We start from the raw sequence: 14,222 nt of genomic DNA, 5'->3' as shown, positions 1-14,222 counted from the left end.
ATTGACTGTATCTGATGTACCATCAGCTAGATAGTAGTCAATGTTTGACCTTCTGAACATAGTTCTGGCCAAAGAGTATTCAATATTGAATTTTATACTCATGGACGCCTTGTGATATCACATCAGCCATACAGTAGTCTACATTTGACCTACTGAACATATTTTTGGCCCAAGAGCTCTTGATATTGAAATTTCTATACATACTCATTGACTACTTCGAATGTTACTTCAGCCGTACAGAACTTGATATTAGACCAACTGAACATATCTACATGCAAATTATTCCTCGCTCATGAACTATTTTCCTCAATCTGATGTTTCTTCACCCATACAGAAGTCCATTTTAGACCTACTGAACATATTTCTGGCAAATTAGTCATGAACTTCATATACATACTTATTTACACCATCTGATGTTAGATAAGTCAGACAGTAGCCCATATTTGACCGAATGAACATATTTCTGGCTACAGAGTATAAGTTTTTGTATATACTCATTGACACCTTCTGATGTCACATCAGCCAGACAGTAGTCCACATTTGACCTACTGAACATATTTTTGGCCCAAGAGCTCTTGATCTTGAACTTCCTTTTACATAATCATTAACTCTTTCTTATGTTACTTCAGGTGTACAGAAACTCGATATCAGACCAACTGCACATATTTATGGCAAATTAGTCCTCGATCATGAACTTTTTATACACACTCATTGACTCCACTCTGATTCTCTTCACCCATACAGAAGTCCACATTAGACCTACAGAACATATTTCTGGCAAAATAGTCCTCGATCATATGCATACTCTTTGACTCCGTCTGATGATAAACAGGCCACACAGTAGTCCATATTTGACCGACTGAACATATTTCTGGCCAAAGAGTATTCGACATTGAAGTTTTCATGTATACTCAATATAGCCTTCTGATGTCACATCAGCCCCTACAGAAGTCTGTATTTGACCTACAGAATATATTTCTGTCCCAAGAGTCCTCGATCATGAACGTTCAATACATGCCTGACTCTGATGTTACTTCAGCCATAGAATATTGTATATTTGACCTAAATGAAATATTTCTGGCTAAAGAGCACTTGATCATGAACTTTTTTTACATGATCATTGACTCCTTCTGATATCACATCAGCCATACAGAAGTCCATATTTGACATAATGAACTTATTTCTGGCCCAAGAACACTTGATCTTGAACTTTCTCGGTCAAGAATGTTCTATACTGACTCATTGACTCCTTCCAATTTTATTTCAGCCCTATCGGAAGGCCATAATAGACCCGATTAAAATTTTTCTGTGCCAAGAGTCCACGATCATGAACTTTCAATACATGCCTGACTCTGATGTTACTTCAGCCATAGAATATTGTATATTTGACCTAAATGAAATATTTCTGGCTAAAGAGCACTTGATCATGAACTTTTTTTACATGATCATTGACTCCTTCTGATATCACATCAGCCATACAGAAGTCCATATTTGACATAATGAACTTATTTCTGGCCCAAGAACACTTGATCTTGAACTTTCTCGGTCAAGAATGTTCTATACTGACTCATTGACTCCTTCCAATTTTATTTCAGCCCTATCGGAAGGCCATATTAGACCCGATTAAAATTGTTCTGTCCCAAGAGTCCACGATCATGAACTTTATATACATGTCTCAATCTGATGTTGCTTCAGCCATAGAGTATTGTATATTTGATCTAAAGGACTTATTTTTCACAAATTAGCCCTCGATTACGAATTTTCTATACATACTCATTGACTTTATCTGATGTACCATCAGCCAGACAATAGCCAATGTTTGACCTTTTGAACATAGTTCTGGCCAAAGAGTTTTCAATATTGAATTTCATACTCATTGATGCCTTCTCGTATCACATCAGCCATACCAAGAGCTCTTGATCTTGAACTTTCTTTACTTACTCATTAACTCCTTCTAATGTTACTTCAGGTGTAGAGAACTCGATATTAGACCATCTGCACATATTTCTGGCAAATTAGTCCTCGATCATGAACTTTCTCTGCATACTCAATGACTTTATCTGATGTTACTTCAGATCAATATATTTGGCCTACTCAACATATTTCTTACCCAAGTGACATCAATTAATTAACTTTCTATACATACTCATCGCCTTACTCTGACGTTACTTCAAGCATACATGAGCCCATGTTTGACTTGCTGAACATATTTCTGGCAAATTAGTCCTCAATCATGAACTTTTTATACAAACTCTTTGACTCCTTCTGATGATACATCAGCCATAGAGTTTTGAATTTTATACTCATTGACGCCTTCTGATGTCTCATCAGCCAGACAGTAGTCCACATTTGACCTACTGAACATATTTTTGGCCCAAGAGCTCTTGATCTTGAACTTTCTTTACAAACTCATTTTAACTCTTTGAAATGTTATTTCAAGTGTACAGAAACTCGATATCAGACCAACTGTACATATTTCTGGCAAATTAGTCCTCGATCATGAACTTTATATACACACTCATTGCCTCACTCTTACTTTCTTCACCCATTCAGTAGTCCAAATTAGACCTACAGAACATATTTCTGGCAAATTAGTCCTCGATCAAGAACGTTCTATACTGACTCTTTGACTCCTTCTAATTTTATTTCAGTCGTACAGAAGGCCGTATTAGACCTGATTAAATTTTTTCTGTGCCAAGAGTCCACGATCATGAACTTTATATACATGCCTCACTCTGATGTTACTTCAGCCATAGAATATTGTATATTTGACCTAATGGACATTTTTTCACAAATTAGCCCTCGTTCATGAATATTCCATACATACTCATTGACTGTATCTGATGTACCATCAGCTAGATAGTAGTCAATGTTTGACCTTCTGAACATAGTTCTGGCCAAAGAGTATTCAATATTGAATTTTTTACTCATTGACGCCTTCTGATATCACATCAGCCATACAGTAGTCTACATTTGACCTACTGAACATATTTTTGGCCCAAGAGCTCTTGATATTGAACTTTCTATACATACTCATTGACTGCTTCTAATGTTACTTCAGCCTTACAGAACTTGATATTAGACAAATGAACATATCTACAAGCAAATTAGTCTTCTCTCATGAACTATTCATACATATTTCCTCACTCTGATGTTTCTTCACCCATGCAGAAGTCCATTTTAGACCTACTGAACATATTTCTGGCAAATTAGTCATGAACTTACAGCCATAAGTTCATAGAAGTCTATATTTGACCTACTGAACAAATTTCTGTCCCAAGAGTACTCGATCATGAACTTTCTATGCATACTCATTGACTTTATCTGATGTTACGTCAGCCAGGCAGTAGTCCATATTTGACCTACTGAACTTATTTCTGGCAAATTAGTCCTGAATTATAAACTTTTTATACAAACTCTTTGACTCCTTCTGAGGACACATCAGCTATAGAGCATTGCATATTAGACATAATGGACATATTTCTGCCCAAAGAGAACTCGATCTTGAACTTTTTAAAAATACTTACTGATGCCTTCTGATGTCACATCAGCCATACAGTAGTCCATATTTCACCTAATGAACACATTTCTGGCCCAAAAGTACTCGATCTTGAAATTTATATACATACTCATTGATTCACTCTGATCTTACTTCAGCCATATATGAACCCAATTTGACCCACTGAACCAATTTCTGGCAAATTAGTCTTCGATAATGAACTTTTTATACTAACTCATTGAGTCCTTCTGATGGTACATCAGCCATAGAGTTTTGCATATTTGATCTAAAGGACATCTTTCTGGCCAAAGAGTACTTGATCTTGAACTTTTCATACATTAGTATTGACTCCTTCTGATGTTACTTCACCCACACAGAAGTCCATATCAGACCTGCAGAACATATTTCTGGCAAATTAGTCCTCGATCATGAACTTCATACGCGTACTCATTGACTCCATCTGATGTTAGATAAGCCTCACAGTAGTCAGTATATGACCGACTGAACATATTTCTGGCCAAAGAGTAATCGATATTGATGTTTAAATATGTATATACTCATTGACGCCTGCTGATGTCACATCAGCCATATATGTCTATATATCTGATGTCTATATTTGATCTACTGAACATATATCTGGCCCAAGAGTACTCAATCTTGAACTTTCTATACATAGTCATTGACTCCATCTGATTTCTTTCATCCATACAGGAGTCCACATTAGACTTGATTAAATGTTTTCTGTACCAAGAATCCTCGATCATGAACTTTATATACATGCCTCACTCTGATGTTACTTCAGCCACAGAGTATTGTATATTTGACCTAATGGACATATTTTTCACAAATTAGCCCTAGATCATGAATTTTCTATACATACTCATTGAGTTTATCTGATGTACCATCAGCCAGGCAGTAGTCAATGTTTGACCTCCTGAACATCGATCTGTCCAAAGTGTATTCAGTATTGGATTTTATACTCATTGACGCCTTCTGATATCACATCAGCAATACAATAGTCCACATTTGACCTACTGAACATATTTCTGGCCCAAGAATACTCGATCTTGAACTTTCTATACATAGTCATTTACTCCATCTGATTTTTTTCAGCCATACAGGAGTCCATATTAGACTTGATTAAATTTTTTCTGTCCCAAGAGTCCATGATCATGAACTTTATATACATGCCTCACTCTGATGTTACTTCAGCCATAGAGTATTGTATGTTTCACCTTTTGGACATTTTTTCACAAATTAGCCCTCGATCATGAATTTTTTATATGTACTCATTGACTTTATCTGATGTACCATCAGCCATACAGTAGTCCAAATTTGACCTGCTGAACATATTTCTGTCCCAAGAGTACTTGATCTTGAACTTCATATACATACTTATTTACACCATCTGATGTTAGATAAGTCAGACAGTAGTCCATATTTGACCGACTGAACATATTTCTGGCTACAGACATTGAAGTTTTTGTATATACTCATTGACGCCTGCCGATGTCACAGCAGCCATATAGAAGTCTATATTTGACCTACTGAACATATTTCTGGCTAAAGAGTATTTGATCTTGAACTTTTCATACATTACCATTTACCCCTTCTGATATTACTTCACCCATACAGAAGTCCATATCAGACCTGCAGAACATATTTCTGGCAAATTAGTCCTCGATCATGAACTTCATATGCATGCTCATTGACTCCATCTGATGTTAGATAAGCCTCACAGTAGTCCGTATATGACCGACTGAACATATTTCTGTCCAAAGAGTATTCGATATTGAAGTTTAAATATATATACTCATTGATGCCTTCTGATATCACATCAGCCATTCAGCCTCGATCATGCCTTGATCTTGAAATTTCTATACAAACTCAATGACTCCTGATCATACGTCAGCCATAGAGTATTGTATATTTGACCTAATGGAAATTTTTATTGCAAATTAGTCCTCGATCTTGAACTTTCCATAAATACTCATTGACTTTATCTTGACCGTCAGCCACACAGACGTCCATATTTGACATACTGAACAATTTTCTGGCCAAAGAGTACTCGATATTGAACTTTTCATATATATTCATTGAGTATTGCATATTTCACCTAACGGATATATTTCTGGCAAATTAGTCCTCGATCATCAACTTCCTATACATATTCATTGACTCCATCTGATGTTAAATAATCCAAATCCAGTAGTCCATATTTGACCGACTGAACATATTTCTGGCCAAAGAGTACTCTATCTTGAACTTTTCATACATTATTATTGATTCCTTCTGATGTTACTTCACCCATACAGAAGTCCATATTAGACGTGATTAAATTTTTTCTGTCCCTAGAGTCCTCGATCTATCTATAGAGAGTTGAAGATTGAGTACTGTTTGGCTGGAAATATGTTTAGTAGGTCATATATGAACTTCTGAATAGCTGATGTAACATCAAAAAGATGCGATGAGTATAATGCATTTGTGAAATAATGAACTTATTTCGGGCCAAATATCGAACACTATTTTGCCTGAAACAAGTTCATTATTTCACATATGCATTATTGTATAGCTGACATATTATTAGGAGTCAATGATTATCTACGGAATGTTCATGATGAAGGATTCTTGGGCCAGAAACATGTTCAGTAGGTCAAATATGGGCTATTGTCTAGTTGTTGTACCATCAGAAGTAGTCAATAAGTAGGTATAAAAGTTCAAGATGAAGGTCTCTTTTGCCAGAAATATGTTCAGTGGGTCAATTTTGGACTACTGTCTGGCTGATGTAACACCTGAAAGATTCATTGATCAAGATCGAGTTCATCTTCTGTATGGCTCATCTAACATCCAAAAGGGATAAAGAGAATGTAGAGAGTTCATGCTCGAGTATTCTTTGGCCAGAGATATGTTCAGCAGGTCAAATATGGACTTCTGTATGGCTGATGTAACATCAGAAGGAGTCTATGATTATGTTTAGAATGTGAATGATCGAGGACTCTTGGGACAGAAAAAAAATGAATTTTCCAGAAATTTGTCCACGTCCATCAGTTATGCAATACCCTATGGATGAAGTTTCAACAGAAGTAGTCAATTTGTATTTATATTAAGTTCAAGACCGAGGACTTATTTTCCAGAAAAATGATCAGTTGGTCAAACATGAGCCCATGTATAGCTGAAGTAACATCAGAGTGAGGCAATGAGTATATAGAAAAAGTTCAAGGACTCTTTGGATAGAAAAAAAATTAAGTAGGTCTAATTTGGACTTCTGTTCTTCTGATGTAAAATCAGAATGAGTCAATCAATATGTATAGAAAGTTCAAGATCAAGCGCTCCGGGACCAGAAATATGTTCTTTATGTCAAATATGGACTACTGTCTCTCTAATGTAACACAACAAGGAGCCAATTAAATGAGTCTGTTTAGAAATTTCATCATCAAAGAATGATTTGCCATAAATTTGTTCAGTATGTCCAAAACGGGTTCATATATGGCTGAAGTAACATCAGAAGTAGTCAATGAGTATGTATAGAAAGTTCATGACTGAGGACTAATTTGCCATAAATATGTCCATTAGGTCAAATATGGAATACTCTATGGCTAACATATCAGAAGGAGTCAGTAGCAATGTATAAAAAGTTCAAGATCGAGTACTCTTTGGCCAGAAGCATGTCTATTTGGTCAAATGTGGCTGATGTCTTTGTCTTTGTCAAATGTCTTTGGCTGATGCATAAAAAGAAGTAGTCAATAACTATGTTTAAAAGGTTCACGATCAAGGACTACTTTGCCAAAAGTATTTTTAATAGGTCAAATATGGGCTTGTGTATGGCTGAAATAACATCAGAGTGAGGCAATGAGTATGTAAAGAAAGTCCATGATCGAGGACAGAAAAAATTTAAGTAGGTCTAAATATGGACTTCTGTATGGCTGAAATAAAATCAGAAGGAGTCAATGAGGTTCAAAAAGGTTCAAGATTACGTTTTCTTGGGCTAGATATATGTCCATTAATTCAAATATGCAATACTCTATGGTTGACGTATCATCAGAAGGAGTCAATGTGTATGTATAAAAGTTCATGATTGAGGACTATAATTTTCCAGAAATATGTTTGGTCGTTCTCAGAAGGAGTCAGTAGTAATGTATAAAAAGTTCAAGATCAAATATTCTTTGACAAGAAATATTTCCATTAGGTGAAATATGCAATACTTATGGCTGACGTATCATCAAAAGGAGTCAATAGTAATGTATCAAAAGTTCAAGATCGAGTACTCTTTGGTCAGAAATATTTGCATTCGGTCAAATATGCAATACTCTTTGGCTCACGTACAATCAGGAGATAAAAAAAGTTTATGATTGAGGACTAATTTTCCAGAAATATGTTCAGAAGGTCAGACATGGTCTTCATGTATGTCCAAAGTATCATCATAGTGAGGCGATGAGTATGTTTAAAAAGTTCCTGATCATGGACTCTTGGGACAGAAAAATTTTAATTCGCCAGAAATATGTCCATGTAGTGGACTTCTTATGTAACATTAGGTCAATGAATCTGTAAAGAAAGATCAAGTCTACTCTTTGGCCAGAACTATGTTCATCATGGCAAATATGGACTACTAACTGTCTGATATAACATTAGGAGTCAATGAGTCAGTAAAGATCGAGGTCTCTTGGGTCAGACATATCAAATACTTTTTGGTCAGAAATATGTTCTGTCAGTCAAATATGGACTACTGTCTGGTTGATCTAACATCAGATCGAATCAATAATTATGTATAGAACGTTCATGACTGAGGACCAATTTGCCATAAATATGTCCATTATGTCAAATATGCAATACTCTATGGCTGACATATCATCAAAAGGAGTCAACAGTAATGTATAAAAAATTACAGATCGAGTACCCTTTGGCCAAAAAACATGTTCATTAGGTCAAATATACAATACTCTTTTCCTGAGGCTTAAAAAGGTTCAAGATTGAGTACTCTTTGCCAGAGAAGTTCCATTAAGTCAAATATGCAAAACTCTATGGCTAACGGATCATCAAAAGCAGTAGGTGTGTCTAATATGGATTTCTGTATGGGTGAAGTAACAATGGGTGAAGTAACAAAAAGTCAATAGTAATGTATAAAAGTTCAAGATTGAATACTCTTTGACAAGAAATATGCCTATTAGATCAAATATGCAGCACTCTATGGCTAACGGATCATCAGAAGGAGTATGCACAGAAAGTCGAGAATCGAGGAGTCTTGGGACAGAAAAAATTTAAGTAGGTCTAATAAAGACTTCTGTATGTTGCATACAAGAATTAACTCCTACCTTTGTGCATTGAAGAGAAAACAAATTATTTATGCTGTTGCATTGCAATAAATACAAGAACTAACTGTTTCATTGCACTTTGCATAGAATAATTAAGTTATGTTGTGCATAGAAGAAATTAACACAACATATGTGCTGTTGCATTGCAATATGTAAGTTATACACTGTATCCTCGCATTGTATACAAACACTAATTTATTCCTTATGCATTGAAGAGATAACACATAACGTGCATTGTATTGCAGTTAACGTGATCCGTTGTGCAGTGAAGAGATAACGCTTGACAGGTGCTTGTTGCACTGCGTTGCATACAAGAACTAACTCATTCCTTTGTCCATTGAAGAGCACTGCAATATAAATGCATCAATAACTAACTGTTAATAAAATAGTTCTTGATGCGTTTTTACTGCTGTTGCGTATAATAGTTACATTAGTGCTGCTACAATAGTGCTGTTGCATTGCAATGCATATAAGGTCTAACACTGTTTCTTTGCAATGAAGAGATATAACACATTACACGTGGTGTTGCGATGAATGAAATATCCGTTTTGCATTGAAGAGATAACACATAACGTGCATTGTGCATTGCAGTAACTTAATCCGTTGTGCAGTGAAGAGAGAATGCATGTGAATGCAAGTGCTTGTTTCACTGCATTGCATACAATAATTAACATTATGTTGTGCATAGAAGAAATTGATATAACGTGCTGTTGCATTGCAGTGCATGTTATGCAGTTTCCTTGCATTGTGCATTGAAGAAAAAACAGACCACATATGCTGTTGCATTGCAATGCATCAAGAACTAATTGTTTCATCAGAAGAAATTAATATAACATGTGCTGTTGCATTGCAATGCATATAAGATCTTACACTGTTTCCTTGCATTGAATACAAAAATAACATTCCTTATGCATTGAAGAGATAACACATAACATGTACATTGCATTGCAATAACTTAATCCGTTGTGCAGTGAAGAAATAACACATGACAGGTGTTTGTGCAATGAACAGAAAACAAATCACATATGCTGTTGTAATGCAATAAAAACAAAAAATATATTTTATTGCATTGCATACAATAATTAACTATTATGTTCTACATAGTAGAACATAATATTACATATGCATGTGTTTCCTTGCATTGTATACAAGAAATAACTTATTCCTCATGCATTGCAGCGATAACACATAACGTGCATTGCATTGCTGTAAGTTATTCCGCTTTGCAGCGAAGAGATATGTAAGGCCGAAGTAACATCCGAGTGGGGCAATGAGTTTAGACCTACATATAAGAACTAACACTGTTTCCTTGCATTGTGTACAAAAAATAACATTCCTTATGCATTGAAGAGATATAGCACATTACACGTGGTGTTGCGATGAATGAATTCATCCGTTATGCATTGAAGAAGATAACACAGAACATGTGCATTGCATTGCAATAACTTAATCCGTTGTGCTGTGACGACATAACATATATGACAGGTGTTTGTTGCACTGCATTGCGTATAAAAACGAACTCTTTCCTTTTTGCAATGGACAGAAAACAAATCACATATGCTGTTGTAATGCAATAAAAACAAAAAAATGTATTGCATTGCCTACAATAATTAACTTTTATGTTCTGCATAGTAGACCTTAATATTACATATGCATGTGTTTCCTTGCATTGTATACAAGAAATAACTTATTCCTCATGCATTGCAGCGATAACACATAACGTGCATTGCATTGCTGTAAGTTATTCCGCTTTGCAGCGAAGAGATATGTAAGGCCGAAGTAACATCCGAGTGGGGCAATGAGTTTATACAGAAAGTTCATGATCGAGGACTGTTGGGACAGAAAAAAAGTAGGTCTAATATGGACTTTCTGTATGGCTGAAATACATGTATTTTTTTATTATACTTTTTCTTTTGTGTAATTGAAGAGGTATGTGTGTGCTGTTGCATTACAATGTTTACAAGAAAACACATAACATATGTTCTAATTGCATTGCAGTGCATACAAGACACGTTGTGCACTGAATAGCATACACATAACGTACGCGCTATAAATACAATAACAAACTCATTTCACTGTATCTTTGCATTATATACAAAAACTGTTGTATTCCTGATCCATTGAATAGATAACAAAAACATGTTGTGTTGCGATGAATATATTAACTAATCCGTTTTGCATTGAAGAGATAACACACAACTTGTGCACTGCATTGCAGTAACTTATTCCGTTTTGCACTGAAGAGATAACACAACAGGTGCTTGTTGCACTGCGTTGCATACAAGAACTAACTCTTTCCTTTGTGCATTAAAGAGAAAACAAATAACACATGTTTTGTTGCATTGCAATGGATACAAAAACTAACACTGTTTCCTTGCATTGTATACAAAAACTAACTTATTCCTTATGCATTCATGAGATAACACATAACATGTGCATTGCATTGCAGTAAGTTATCACGACAGGCGCTTGTTGCACTGTGTTGCATACAAGAGCTTACTCTTTACTTTGTGCATTTAAGATAAAACAAATCACAGATGCTGTTGCACTGCAATAGAAAGGCATCAAGAAGCTAACTGTTAACTGTTCCTGATGCATTTCTATTGCAGTTGCGTATAATAGTTAACTAATTACACTGAGCATAGGAGAAATGAATATAACACATGTGCTGTTGCATTGCAATGCATATAAGAACTAACACTGTTTCCTTGCATTGTGTACAAAAAATAACATTCCTTATGCATTGAAGAGATATAGCACATTACACGTGGTGTTGCGATGAATGAATTCATCCGTTATGCATTGAAGAAGATAACACAGAACATGTGCATTGCATTGCAATAACTTAATCCGTTGTGCTGTGAAGACATAACATATATGACAGGTGTTTGTTGCACTGCATTGCGTATAAAAACGAACTCTTTCCTTTTTGCAATGGACAGAAAACAAATCACATATGCTGTTGTAATGCAATAAAAACAAAAAAAAATGTATTGCATTGCCTACAATAATTAACTTTTATGTTCTGCATAGTAGAACTTAATATTACATATGCATGTGTTTCCTTGCATTGTATACAAGAAATAACTTATTCCTCATGCATTGCAGCGATAACACATAACGTGCATTGCATTGCTGTAAGTTATTCCGCTTTGCAGCGAAGAGATATGTAAGGCCGAAGTAACATCCGAGTGGGGCAATGAGTTTATACAGAAAGTTCATGATCGAGGACTGTTGGGACAGAAAAAAAGTAGGTCTAATATGGACTTCTGTATGGCTGAAATACATGTATTTTTTTATTATACTTTTTCTTTTGTGTAATTGAAGAGGTATGTGTGCTGTTGCATTACAATGTTTACAAGAAAACACATAACATATGTTCTAATTGCATTGCAGTGCATACAAGACACGTTGTGCACTGAATAGCATACACATAACGTACGCGCTATAAATACAATAACAAACTCATTTCACTGTATCTTTGCATTATATACAAAAACTGTTGTATTCCTGATCCATTGAATAGATAACAAAAACATGTTGTGTTGCGATGAATATATTAACTAATCCGTTTTGCATTGAAGAGATAACACACAACTTGTGCACTGCATTGCAGTAACTTATTCCGTTTTGCACTGAAGAGATAACACAACAGGTGCTTGTTGCACTGCGTTGCATACAAGAACTAACTCTTTCCTTTGTGCATTAAAGAGAAAACAAATAACACATGTTTTGTTGCATTGCAATGGATACAAAAACTAACACTGTTTCCTTGCATTGTATACAAAAACTAACTTATTCCTTATGCATTCATGAGATAACACATAACATGTGCATTGCATTGCAGTAAGTTATCACGACAGGCGCTTGTTGCACTGTGTTGCATACAAGAACTTACTCTTTTACTTTGTGCATTTAAGATAAAACAAATCACAGATGCTGTTGCACTGCAATAGAAAGGCATCAAGAACTAACTGTTAACTGTTCCTGATGCATTTCTATTGCAGTTGCGTATAATAGTTAACTAATTACACTGAGCATAGGAGAAATGAATATAACACATGTGCTGTTGCATTGCAATGCATATAAGAACTAACACTGTTTCCCTTGCATTGTGTACAAAAAATAACATTCCTTATGCATTGAAGAGATATAGCACATTACACGTGGTGTTGCGATGAATGAATTCATCCGTTATGCATTGAAGAAGATAACACAGAACATGTGCATTGCATTGCAATAACTTAATCCGTTGTGCTGTGAAGACATAACATATATGACAGGTGTTTGTTGCACTGCATTGCGTATTAAAACGAACTCTTTCCTTTTTGCAATGGACAGAAAACAAATCACATATGCTGTTGTAATGCAATAAAAACAAAAACATTTTATTGCATTGCCTACAATAATTAACTTTTATGTTCTGCATAGTAGAACTTAATATTACATATGCATGTGTTTCCTTGCATTGTATACAAGAAATAACTTATTCCTCATGCATTGCAGCGATAACACATAACGTGCATTGCATTGCTGTAAGTTATTCCGCTTTGCAGCGAAGAGATATGTAAGGCCGAAGTAACATCCGAGTGGGGCAATGAGTTTATACAGAACGTTCATGATCGAGGACTGTTGGGACAGAAAAAAGTAGGTCTAATATGGACTTCTGTATGGCTGAAATACATGTATTTTTTATTATACTTTTTCTTTTGTGTAATTGAAGAGGTATGTGTGCTGTTGCATTACAATGTTTACAAGAAAACACATAACATATGTTCTAATTGCATTGCAGTGCATACAAGACACGTTGTGCACTGAATAGCATACACATAAGGTACGCGCTATAAATACAATAACAAACTCATTTCACTGTATCTTTGCATTATATACAAAAACTGTTGTATTCCTGATCCATTGAATAGATAACAAAAACATGTTGTGTTGCGATGAATATATTAACTAATCCGTTTTGCATTGAAGAGATAACACACAACTTGTGCACTGCATTGCAGTAACTTATTCCGTTTTGCACTGAAGAGATAACACAACAGGTGCTTGTTGCACTGCGTTGCATACAAGATACTAACTCTTTGTGCATTAAAGAGAAAAAATAAAACATGTTTTGTTGCATTGCAATGGATACAAAACTAACACTGTTTCCTTGCATTGTATACAAAAACTAACTTATTCCTTATGCATTCATGAGATAACACATAACATGTGCATTGCATTGCAGTAAGTTATCACGACAGGCGCTTGTTGCACTGTGTTGCATACAAGAGCTTACTCTTTACTTTGTGCATTTAAGTAAAACAAATCACATATGCTGTTGCACTGCAATAGAAAGGCATCAAGAACTAACTGTTAACTGTTCCTGATGCATTTCTATTGCAGTTGCGTATAATAGTTAACTA

Source organism: Ctenopharyngodon idella, chromosome 7 (assembly GCF_019924925.1).
Source record: "Ctenopharyngodon idella isolate HZGC_01 chromosome 7, HZGC01, whole genome shotgun sequence".
NCBI classification, from domain to species: domain Eukaryota; kingdom Metazoa; phylum Chordata; class Actinopteri; order Cypriniformes; family Xenocyprididae; genus Ctenopharyngodon; species Ctenopharyngodon idella.
Note: the sequence above shows the minus strand (reverse complement) of the source record.